Genomic DNA, 12,563 nt, shown 5'->3' on the forward strand with positions numbered 1-12,563 from the left:
AGGGCCTCTGTGTGCTTTGTGGGGCGGGTGCTGGGCCCTCCATCAGCACCGGCCGCCTCAGACCACCCTGGTCCCACCCAAAGTAGCAAGAAAGGAGCCTGAATGGCCTTAGACCCCTGCACGAGTCATATCTAAGGCCAGGGGCCCTGTGAGCCGCTGCTTGCAGCTAAGACCCTAGTTTTGAGTTCCTCTTAGGGCGGCAGGCAGGCGGAGGAGGCCAGCCGATGGCCGGGCAGGCAGCCACCTTTCCAGCATTCCAGTGCGCAGCAATGGCTCCCTCTCCCCAGACTGGGCACCAGCAGAAAAGCAGTCCCTGGCCGTCTCTCCTTCTAGAGATGGCCGCGTTCTCCTCTGAGTGTGTCTCTGCTTTTCTAAATAAATCTGTGTGTGTCTCTGAAAAGAAAGACAGGAAGGAGAGAAGAAGGAAGGAAGGAAGGAGGGAGGGAGGGAGGGAGGGAGGGAGGGAAGTGGGGGAGAGAAGGTGGGAGAGAGGGGGAGGGAGGAGGGAGGGAGGAAGTCAGCCCTCCTTGACATCTGAGTCCCCCAAACCAGATGCTCTCAGGGAGGGAAGTCCAGAGAGTGTTGGGGAGGTGGAGCTGCCCCCCGACAGATGTGCTCAGGGAGGGGACAGTCGGGGGAAGAAATGTGGGGGAAGCCTTCGGTCTCTTCTCTCAGGGGTGAGCAGCAGTTTCCCCCGAAACCCCAGGCCCTTGGTGGTTGTCCCACTTGAAAAGGCCTTTTAGGAAACACATGTACAGAGCACCCAGCAGGGTCACCTTGCTGGGTGTGTGGGCAGATGAGAGGGGCCGGCCACCCTGGACCTCTCACCCGAGAGCAGGAGCCGCCTGTGGCCCCCAGGGACCTCGAGGGCAGAGAAGGGGGTGAATTCTGCCTGCGGGGCCATTCTGAAGCTCCCTGTTTCTACATAATTTTAAAAAATCACCTGGTCTTGGAGGGCACGTTGGTGTGACCTTTTTAGAAAAAACATTTCAAATGCCTTTCCATCTGCTCAGATGGAAGGGGTGGCTGGGGGCTTTCTGGGCTGGGCACTGTTTGTATCTGAAAACTCTCAGCAACCTCTCTGTCCAGTGCTGGCCAGATGTGTGGATGCTGGCCGCACCCCCTCAGGAGCACCGGACACTACTCCTTTGATGGACTGAAGGCCGCAGAGTGGGGAGCCCTGCACATGTCGTCAGGAGCAGAGGCAAGCTGAAGACACGTCAGCGTCACTTGATGCCATCTGTTGACTCCAAGCGCGTGGATGTACATGTTTAGTTAAATGACTGTGCGCAGAAAAATATTTGGAAGAAGCCACAGCAACCGGTTAGGAGTGATTATTTTGGGGCGTGTGTACATGCTTCTGCACTTGAATCTGTTACAACAGGACACTTCTGTCACATAAAAAATACAGATTGACAACAAATTACTCAGGAATAAAGTCACTGTCCCAGGAGCACATGCCCCGTCCATCCTGGCCTGGTGCCCACCAAGGCCACATCCTTGCCTCCAAGTGGAGAGGCCACAGCTCGGTGCGTGCCGGGCCCACTGGGTGCCTGGAGGGCTCCCTGGCATCCCCACACAAGGCTGGGCATGGACCTGGGGCTCAGCAGGCCCCTGTCTGCTGGCTGGGCTGGGCACGAGGGTGGACCTCGTCCAGGGATGGCCTCTGCTTAGACTGGCTCAGCGTCTTCCTTCTTTCTGGAAGTGGGTGCACGGCAGGGCCAGATGCCTCTGAAAGTCCCCCCAGAGAGGGATAATGGACCCCATTGTCTGTGGGTAACAGGATGCTCACCCCGCCCAGCGTCAAATCATGACAAAGACACATAGTTGAAGGAAGGCTCCCTTCTGTGGTCTCCTCTGTCTTAAGAAATCCACATCCAGCTGCCTCTGATTTTTGCCAAAAAAAACCAAAAAACAAAAAACCCAGGGAAGTTGTCTTGACAGGCCCCGGGGCAGCACCAAGGTGGGGAGAGCCACAGGGGTCCCCAGAGTAGGCAGAGGACACCAGGCCTGGACGACTGGATAGGGCCGGATCTCTGGTGGCATCGGGTCTGGGCTACAGCAAAGCCCAAGCTGCAGGGTAGTTCCCACCCCCAGAGCCTCTGGGCCCCTGGGGCAGGAGAATGTTCCAGAAGTGAGAGGGCTGGAGAGCTGGATGCCAGGGCTTCGCGTCTTCCGAGGGGGCTCCAGCCCATCTCCCTCTGAGGCCACACTGGCCTCCTCATCCTGCCTCCACCACCTTCCCACCCTCCAGCCAGGCCTGGTCCACTGGGCCAGCAAAGCAGACACTCATTTCTCAGAGGAGATGGACAGGCCGGAAACAAGACGAGCTGAGGACCTGGCAAGAGCAAAACCCCAGGCCAGGTGCATCCCCATGACCCCAGCCGCTCGCAAGCTCCAGGCCACCCTCAGAAACAAGAAGACAGGGCTCTCCACATGGACTAGCTGGCGCTGGGGTTTGCAGTGGCTGCCTGGAAGTCCCAACTAGGGTCTGACTCTGGGTGTGGGACTGAGGAAGTGGAGAGGGAAAGAGGCTTCCTGGACTTGTAAAGATCAGGAAGCTGCAAAGAGACAGAGAGAAGGGAACTGCAGAGTAAACAGGGGCCAGGGGCCTTATTATGCAGTTGTGCATCATGGCAAACTTCAAATTAGCCAGTGCACAACTTGCTCAACTGCACACTTGCCCAAGGCCACAAAACTACCAACAGTGGAGTCTGGATTTGGATGCAGGCATGCAGCAGAACAAGCTGAGTGGTCAGCGGCCGGCATCCTTCCAGCCCTTGGCCAATACACTTGCACTCACGCCCGTGCTTAGCCTGCACACAGTCCTGGTCCTGGCTAGGGCCTGCCCCCAAACCTCTAGCAAGAATAGAGAAATCAAGTCAGCCTTAATTAAGACACACACAGAGACTGGGGTCCTGGGGGCCGCACCACCTGCCCACAGCCCTCATTGTGCACAGTTAATCCCGTCCAGGTGTCCTCTGGCAGCCTCCCATCAATTAGTCCCTGCGAGTGGAGCTGAGTGTAATTAATTATTCAATTTTGAGCTGCTCCAGCTTAGAGCGTCTGAAGTGACCTCATGCAGCCGGGGCGTTCTGCAGGCAGAGGACAAAGGCAGACAGGTCTGAACAAAGCCCCCGGGCACCTGACCTGTTCTGAATCCACACTAATCCCCGACCGCCCAGGGTGCACCCGCTCACCTCGCACAGTCCTGGTCCAAACCCGCTCCTGAGCAGGTGTGCCTCCTGCACATGGGGGCTCCTGGAGGCTCAACCTCCGGTCAGTGGACCCTGGGTAATCAATCAGTCTTCGGTAACCACCGGCTGTCCCTCCTAACCACTCTCTGAGCCCTGTTCCGCTGCCCCTTCCCAGAGGGCCTAGATTCATGGCTGCGGCCTTTCATGGAGGGGCCCGTGGGCCTTCCAGCCATTGCACCAGGCAGACGGGGAAGGCAGGCCCCTGGGGCTCCTAAGAAGAGAGAGGAGTCCTGGGAGAGGCTGCAGCAGCCTCCTGTCGAGCCTTTTCCCTGCACGGTAAAGGGTCCTGAGTGGGCAGGTTCCCACCTGGTCAAGTCTCTAAAGGGGAGTTGGGGGGCTGGTGGTCCTGTTGTCCTCTGCTGTGGCTGGGCTCCCCACCTCTCATCTCCCTAAATGGACCCGCACACCAGCATCTGCAAGAATGGCTCCCTCTCTCCTCCATCAGGCAGAAGCCCTCAACCTGACTTGGAGGCCGCAGGAGCTTGGCTTCACCTTCTCCTCACACAGGGTCTGCTGCCTCAAGGCTGGCCCCTGCCCTCCCCAGGCTTCAGGGCCACCTCTGCCGCATGGCAGGCCCCTGTCCGGCCCTCTCCCCTTCCCCTGGCCCACGAGCTGCCCCAGCCCTCCCTGCTTCTCCCTTGCCTCAGGGAACCCTAGACGTGCTTACGGGTGCCTCCACCTTGGGGCCAGCCACCTCTCTCCCTGTGCTCCAGGTTCTGGGAACCCAACCCAGAGCTCAGCACATAATGTTCGTTGAATCCGTGGAGGAAGAAATGATTAAATCAGCCAAATGGAACTCATTATCCCCTCCTCCAGGCCAAAAACGGAGGCCTTGGGCCCTGCATCCGGGCTAATGGTGTCATTATGGGCCACTCAGCCTGCCCAGCTGCCCACGGCCATTTTTACTTTCTCTTCTCATCACCGTCCACAGCCAATGAGAGACCCAGGCCAGCTCAGAAAAGACCCCTGTCCTGTGTCCCTCCCCTCTCCCTGCCCTACTGCAGGTCTCATTGTCTCTCGCCAAGGTTGGCCAGCTCCTACCCCCAGGGGCCCTGTGCCTCCAGTGTCTGCCCCTCACCCCCACCTCCAAGACAATCTCTAACTGGGCTTTCCAAAATGCAAACTTGGACCTTCTCTTCCGATGATTTTAAATGCTCGGGTGGGAGAGCGGGGTGGCTCCATGGTGGAGCGCTTGCCTGGCATGCTGGGCACCCTGGGTTCCAAGCCCAGCACCACAAAGAAAACACGGCCATAAAATAAAATGCTCAGGTGGCGTCCACCCAGAAGACAGCAGGGGCTCTGACAGATGCTGGTTCACCGGCGGCCTCGCAGCAGCCCCCAAGGTGGAAAAAGCCCTAGCGTCCGCGGTGGGCAGGGGCCTGGGCGGATCGTGGTAGGTAGCTCAGCGGGTTGCCACTCAGCCAGGCACAGTGATGCTGAGCAAAGCAAGCCAGACGCAGGAGGACAGAGCCAGCAGTCCCTCTCCCGTGACACACCTCCAGGAGTCAGCAGAGCGGGTGGCCAGGGGCTGGGGGCTTTCATGAGCAACAGGGGTGGGTTCCACTTGAGGTGGAACGTGGAGATGAACGTGGGTGCAGATAGCGTGGAGGTGCCTAGTGCCCTGGGACTGGAACTCAGGTGATGTTGGAATGCCAAGTTCCAGGCCTGACCCACGGAGAGTCCTGTCAGCAGCTGGCCACGAGTGGGAAGGTGCCGTAGGATCGACTGCTAGGGACCTGAAAAGACCCGCTCGCATGCCTGGGTTTGGGGTTGTTTTTGTTTTTCTTGGGGATGGAACCCAGGGTTCCACCCCACCCAACCACCTAGTATTTTTACTATACCTTTTCTGAGCTTAGATACTCAGCTATTTGCCATTACGTCAGTTTTTAAATTTTTTTATTTATTTAGTTTTTGTACTGGAGATTGAACCCAGGGATGCATGACCACTGAGCCACATCCTCAGCCCTTTATATATTTTTATTTTATTTTATTTTTTATTTTCACTAAGTCACTTAGGGCCTTGCTAAGTTGCTGAGGCTGGCTTTGAACTTGCAGTCCTCCTGCCTCAGCCTTCCAGATGCAGGGAAGACAGGTGTGTACCACTGTGTCCGGCCCATTGTGTCACGTTTGCCACAGTATTGAGCACGGTGCTGTGCTGTGCAAGTCTAGAGCCAGGAAGCCACCAGCTGCCCCCGGAGCCCGGGGATGCATCAGGTCATCCACCAGTATGTTCTGACCAGTATGTTCTCCAATGTTCATTCAACCACAAAGTGCCCCAGGACACAGGCCTCCAAATGTGGCCTCTGTTAAGTGATATGTGACTGTATTTTAGCGCAATTTTTAAACATCGTTAAAAAAAAAAAAGTCAAATGCTGGAGTGGCCCCAAGCATCCCCTGCCCTGACCCCCACCCCGGCCAGGGCTCCACCTGCACCCAGTCCCTCCACTCCTGCTCACTTGCTCCTGCTTCTGTGACCGCAGCTCTGCAGCTCACAGTCCCACCCCCAGGGTTCCCCAAGGTGGAGCCAGGCTGTAGCAGAGGGAGGTTTGGCCCTAGGACCCTTCCAGTGGCCCTCCTGAGGTATGGGTGTGTCCACTTGCCAAGCTCCACAGCTGATGGGTTTGCCTTGAGCACGTTTCTGGATGTCTGCTACGTATAAACCAAAAGCAGAAAGAAGGAGAGGAGAGGGTCTGGGGAGAGGAGGGGGAGAGAAGACCCTGTCAAGCATACCCAGGAGGGTCTGAGGGAGGCTTAGGCAGGAGAGGGACCCCCAGGAGGGGACTCTGAATTTTTTCTGCCTCATGAGGAAGAGAAAGTGCTGGAAGGAGCCGGGGCCCTTCTGCAGAGCAGGTCCTGGGGAAGTGGGAAATCATGGCCCAGAACCCTGAACTTCCAAAGGGAGGCCTCAAGAGGCCATGAGTGGGGTCCCCAGAGCTGGACGTCTGCTCTGCTTGGGACACAGTTGGGAGGTGGCCTACCATGCTCACTGCAGCCAGAATGGCACCGGTCAGCCCTGGCACTGGCCTGGGGCCTGGTGATGCCAGGGGAAACTCTAGGCCAGCAGAGACAAAGGTCAGGGGAAAAGGAGACCATGGTGTCAGGACCAGCCACCCCACAGCGTCCTCTGAGCACTGAGGTGTTCCGTGCCCCACTGAGACTCCAGGCACAGAGGAAGGAACATTTTGGTGTGGCCCAGCCTCACTATCTCCATTTGTGCCATGATGAGGACAGGGCTCCTGGCCTGGGACCCCTGAGTATGGAAGCAGGGGTAGCAGTCTCCCTCCAAGGGTGGATCCCGCTGGTGGGCACCATCCAGGGGCACCTGGTACCCTGGGAGCAGCTGGAGGCAGCCCCTGGGCCACTGGGCTGGCAGGGCTCCCCCCGCGGTCATGTCTAATTGCCGTTGCGGCCTATCTGATTAGCACAGTAGCCACCAGCCTCGGGAGGGAGGTGGACTTCTGAGTGCCAGGAATTAAGCCCAGACTTTGCAAGTTCATGCCTTTGCCTGCCCCAGCTAGCAACATGGGCACCCATGGGCAGCATCCGGCTTCATCCAGATTTGGCTCAGATGCCCTCATCTGTTGACCAAAGTGGACTCATTTAAAGGCGAGAGGTGCCCTTGGCTTGACTCCTGCTATGGCCCTCCCGGCGGGGATCCCCAGAACCCCCTGTACCCCAGAAGCATCTCGGGAGGGAGAGGCAGTGTCAGGCTGGGCCGGGCCGCGCCTTGCTTCGGGGGGAACACCAAGCCCATGGCTTTCTAAGAAAGGATTTTGGCCAACGCCTGTGGCAACAGCATGACCACATGGCTTGGCCACAACCGAGTCTGTCTGTGTGGATTCTCCAGGAATCGCATGTCTCAGAGGATGTGGTCAGAGATGGAGGGAAGAGGCAGGAGGTAGGCCTCCTGGTCTTCCCCCGGCGGGGGCTAAGGGTGTGAGCCCAGAGGACTGTGGACATCCACGTGGCTGAAAGACTTGAGGGAGACAGGCCAATTTTTTTTTTTTTTTTAAACTGGTGATAGTGAATTTTACTAGTGATAGTGAGTCACTCAGGGTAGTGAATCCAGGACACTCTACCCCTGAGCTGTACCTCCAACACTTTTTATTTTTTATTTTAAGACAGGGTCTCCCTAAATTGACCAGACTGGTCTCAAACTTGAAATGCTCTTGCCTCAGCCTCAGAGTTGTGGGGATTACAGTTGTGCACCACCATGCCCGGCTAGGTTCAATTTCTTTTCCTTTTTCTTTTTAAAAGATATTTATTTTTTTTAGTTGTAGTTGGACACAATACCTTTATTTTGTTTATTTGTTTTTATGTGGTGCTGAGGATCCAACCCAGGGCCTCTCAGGTTGCTAGGTAAGCACTCTACAGCTGACCCACAACCCCTAATGCCAATTTCTTTAAAAAAAAAAAAAATTCTAAATGATGAAACTTGTCCACTGTATACAAAGGTGAAGAGAAGAATGAGAGGACTCCTTGCAGCTTTCACCAGACCAGTGGCACATTGGGGGCTGGGGAGTAGCTCGGTGGTAGAACTCTTGCCCAGCATGCTCATGGCTCTGGGTTCAACTCCCAGAGTGGGAAAAAAAAGTAAGTGTACACACTTCTAGGGCATATTTTAACCCATATCGAGGGCAAAGAGAACCCAATCTCCTCAGCCCCCAGCACATTTGAACTGCAGTGATCTTTACCCTGGTTGATCCTTCTAGAAGCTTTCTCTGCACCCCAGACCCATCAGTGCCCTTGGAAAGCCCTCTGTTCAGATGAGACCCCTGCCCCAGGAAAGTCCCTCCAAGTCTTTTGAGGTAGTCCTAAAACAGAAGGCTTGAAAGAGCCCGAGAGCTACTTTGGGCACCCGGAGATGGCCACCGGCCACCTGGTGCTGTCAGAGCCCCAGCACCCCGTGATGAATGTGCTGAGCTCCGAAACAGGCTTCAAAGCTAGGGCCACATGCGGTTCCAAATCTGGATTCCCGGGGCTATTGGATTTCATGATTTCTCCTGCAGCCTTGGTTACGGGTTAGCATGAATCTTCTCACCCCTTAATTATAGTTCTGGCATTCGGAAAACACACCAACACCTCTCCCTCCCTTGGCGCCATCCCCTCATCCCTCCCCACTCCCAAACGTTCCGCGAGCCAGAGTTAATCCCCTGTGCCGTTTATGACTCTCCCTGTGCCTGTCCTCCATGATCTGACCACAAGCTCCCTGGCCCGTGCCCGCTGCCTGCCTTACAAGGCAATACTGCCCGCTGGAGATGCCACTTTGGGAAGAGTCAAGAGGACAGAGAATGTCAGGATCTTTTTTTACCCACTGAGCCAAGCCATTCCAGGGGCCTGGAGAACAGGCCGTGTCCTGTGAGGAGACACACTTGAACCTGCGCTCCTTTCCAGGGGGCGGAGGTGGAAAAAGTAAGCCCGGGGCTGGCTCACATGGAGTCAGCTTCAGCCTTCAGGAATCTCCCTCTCCCAACTGCAGATCCATTTTAGGTCTGATGTCTGTCAACCAAGTTAAAATAGATGCACCTTAGCCCTGTCCCCAGGCAAAGAGGGGCACAGCCCTCATGACAGGGACAGGTGGCCTTGTCCCCTGCTCGTCCCTAATTGACTGCAGTTCTAGGGGGGAAAGAGGCATGGAGCCTAAACCTCCTGCTCTTGCCCCAGCCCACCCGGGGGGGACACGGCAGGAAAGCCAAAGGGAATGTTGGAGTGACCAAAAACAATTCGGAGGCAAAAACAAACAAACAAACAACAATAACAACAACAAAAAAAAAAACATAAAAATTAAATGGGAAATTACAGGGAGAAAACCCAGTCCCCCAGAGGAGGGCAGGGGCACTTGGAGAGTGTCATCTAAGGAACAGTGCATTCCAGACAACCCCGGGGCTGTGGGTCTCCCTAGAGCTGCTTCCACTCCAGGCTGCACAGACAGCAAGATGTCCTGGACATGGGAGGGACAGGACAGAACCGAGGACCTGCCCTAATCTCTCCCCTCCAGGCCCACATGGTGGGAAGAGGAAAACACACAAAAAGATACCCCTTGATTGGGGATCAGGGGACGCCAAGGCCCCACAGGGCCTTGAGGTGACCTGCCCCACAGGGCTGGGCAAAGCACCCAAGAGTGACAAGCAGCACAGGGAGGGAGGGCATCCCTGGGCCAGTAGGAGCCCAGCAGTCCCAGGCCACAAGCCCAAGTGTCATTCCCCTGTCACCTTGGAGTCCTCTAGACCCTGCACACTGCTGCTGGCTTTGTCCCTCCATGGGGACATCAGCACCACAAACTGCAGGATGCGTGAGGCCCCCGCTGCCGTCCTCAGTGAGTCCTCAGGAGCACTGAGACCCCGCCAGGCAGAGGAGGGAGGCCAGGGAGGGCCAGGGCCAAAGGAGCAGGTCTGTCCGAGGTCTGGGACTCGGGGAGGGGCTCTTGTGCCCTCTCCCCACAAGCATCCCCTCTGTCTCCTCAGAGAGCACGGGAGCCCGTGGGAATCTCCGTGCTTTCTGCTTTCACCCACCAGAAGCAGGCGAGGTGCCCAGGCCCGGCCTCTTCCTGGGGTCCCTGTGGAAAAGACTGCACCCCTCTCTCCATGCTCCCACTTCCTCCAAGTCCGAGCCCCCAGGACAGCCGGGAGGCCCTTCTCTGCTGCTGTGGGCCTAGTTTGTCTGGGAGGGGCACGCCCAGCTCAGGGGGACGGCTGAACCCCTCTCCCGCCCTCCAGGGCTGTTCTGGGCCTACAGCAAGGACACTGCACATAGGTCATGAGCCTCTGCTGCCTCTGTTAGATCACTGGACAGGAATGGAGGCATTTGCTGACCCCTGCACATGGCAGTAACAAGATCAGCAGGAGCCCCTCGCCCTCCTCCCGCAGGGCCTGCTGGCACCCTAAAATAGCCTCAATATATGTATGGCATCTTCTGGAACAGAACCTACCCCACATTTAAACATTCCTGGCATCCTATTTGTGCTTAGTAGTTATCAATAAGGCCGACGGTATTCCGAGAGCTCATTCCTGCAAGGGGCCCCCAGATCAACAGAGCACATGTCTCCCGTGGCTGGGGGCTGAGGTCAGTGCCCATGTGGGCCTGCGCTTGGAGGATGGCCTCCGCCAGCTGACATCTGTAATTATAGGTTGGGCACCATGGCTGGCAGGGGCCCAGCTTCAGGGCCTGACCCCATCCACCTCCTTTTATAGAAAGGGAAACTGAGCCCAGGGAGGTCACAGGAGCTACACAGGCAGGAGGGGACCCCGGTACCCCCACAGCAAGTTCTGCGCCCAGCCGTGGGTTTCACAGAGGGCAGGCAGGAGAAGGGCACCCAGAAGCATTGGAGGTAGGAAGGAGTTTCCGTTCAAGACCGACCCCAGAGGAGGCAAAGGGGCACCAGGCACGGGAAAGACCCTTAATACACCCCACGGACCCATAGGAAACCCTGGACGCCCTCTCTGAGCCGCTCACCCTCACGCTGTGGACATCGGTGCCTGCACCATTCTTTGTTCCGGGCTGCCTGTGTGTTTTGGGTTGATCAGCAGCATCCCTGACCCCCAGTCGAAGCACCATGCCCTCCCGGGAGGAAAATACCTAGACATCCAATAACGGACACATTTTAAAATTAGATTTATTACATGACTTCAGTGAAGAATGCCTGTGATACATTAAGTGGGGAAAAAAATACCAAATATAACATTGCATGTGTGGTGTGTGAGTACATGTCTATGACAAAATGCTAAGTTGTTCTGTAAATGGAGTATAAAACAAAAATAAAACTGTATTTTGGGGGGTGTTGTGGTTGTGGCTCAGCGGTAGAGTGCTTGCCTAGCATGTGTGAGGCACTGGGTTCAATCCTCAGCACCACATAAAAATTAATAAATAGAATAGACATATTGGGTTCATCTACAACCCAAAACAACCACCACAAAACTCTTTGGGGGGCTGGGGCTTGTTTGGTAGGGGCTTGCCTAACAGACAGGAGGCCTTGGGTTTGATCCCCAGCACCAAAATGAAACAAAACAAAACAAACCCCGTCAAAACAAACAAATGAAGCCTGTACTTGTAAAGAGATGGATCGTGTGGAGGAAACACACTGAACCGTGAGGAGCGGTATCTGGAACCGTGGAATGACACATGTCATTTCATCTTTGTACTTGCCTGGGTTTTCCAAAAATTCATATGTAGGGTTCTATAATTATAAAGAATTGCTCAATAAAAAGAATATTACTAAGTTCAAAAAAAAAAAAAAATGCTTTTAAAAGGTCTCCAGGCACTGCCCAATGTCCACCAGGGGCTAACCTTCTCTGAACCTAGTGACCCTACAAACGCTGGCTGGGTGGGGAAGGGTCTGTGGAATCGCTTACCACTGGCTGGGGACACGGGGCCCACCCTGCCACACTGAGCCCAGGGTGGCCTTGCTGTTCACTTGAAACTTACCGAGCCCCACGGGACTCTGATGGGTACCTGGTGAGCACCCCGGTGGCCCAGTGCCTCCCACCAAGACTGAGGCCAATGTGGTGGAAGGTGCTGCTCTGCATTTTGTTCCATAAGGTGAAAGGAAGCTCAGAGCAGAGGAGAGAGAAAATGGGGTGAGAGGAGACCCGGACAAGCAGAGAAGCAAAGTGGGGAGGGCGTGAGCCATCTGGGGTGCAAGGAAGAGATGCTGAAGCTCGCGGGGGTGAGGGAAGGAGAAGGAAGATGGGAACGGGTCTGGGCAAGACAGCCCCGGCCCTGCCAAGACCCTGGCTGCTCCCGGAGGCTGGGTGAGGGCACCGGTTCCCGTGTCGCCTCCACCCATCTACCAGATGGAGCTTCAGTCTGGGCTCCTTCCCATCAGCTCTGCAGGTGAATCTGTCCCTTGTCCCTGAGCCAGCCGCCATAAACAGCATTCTCTACCAAGCCATTCCTCGCAGAGAGACATCTGTGGCATGGGCGGCCCCAGCCGGCACCCTGAGACCAGGCAGGGGAAGATCAGGCTGCCAGGGGGGTTGGAGAAGACCCCAGGCTGCTCAAGGCACCACCCCCACTCCTGTCACATGTGCCCTGCTCCTGCCCACCTTGGGGGGGCGCTCTCCCTTGGATGGGCTGCACAGGAAAGACCTGGGACATGAGAGGTCCTTGTGGGCCCCAGAGAACCAGGTGACAGGAGAGATGTGAAGCTTTCCCAGTGGCTCCCTCCAAAACCGCGGAACAGGGCCAGCGAGTCCAGGGCGGTGCTGGGTCCTGGCCCAGTTGAGCTGCCCAGCGGGCTTCAATGCAAGCATGCTGCCATCGTGTGGAGGCCCCGCCTGGACAGCCCACGGGCTACAGGACACCCCCTGG

Source organism: Callospermophilus lateralis, chromosome 3 (genome assembly GCF_048772815.1).
Source record: "Callospermophilus lateralis isolate mCalLat2 chromosome 3, mCalLat2.hap1, whole genome shotgun sequence".
Lineage (NCBI taxonomy): Eukaryota > Metazoa > Chordata > Mammalia > Rodentia > Sciuridae > Callospermophilus > Callospermophilus lateralis.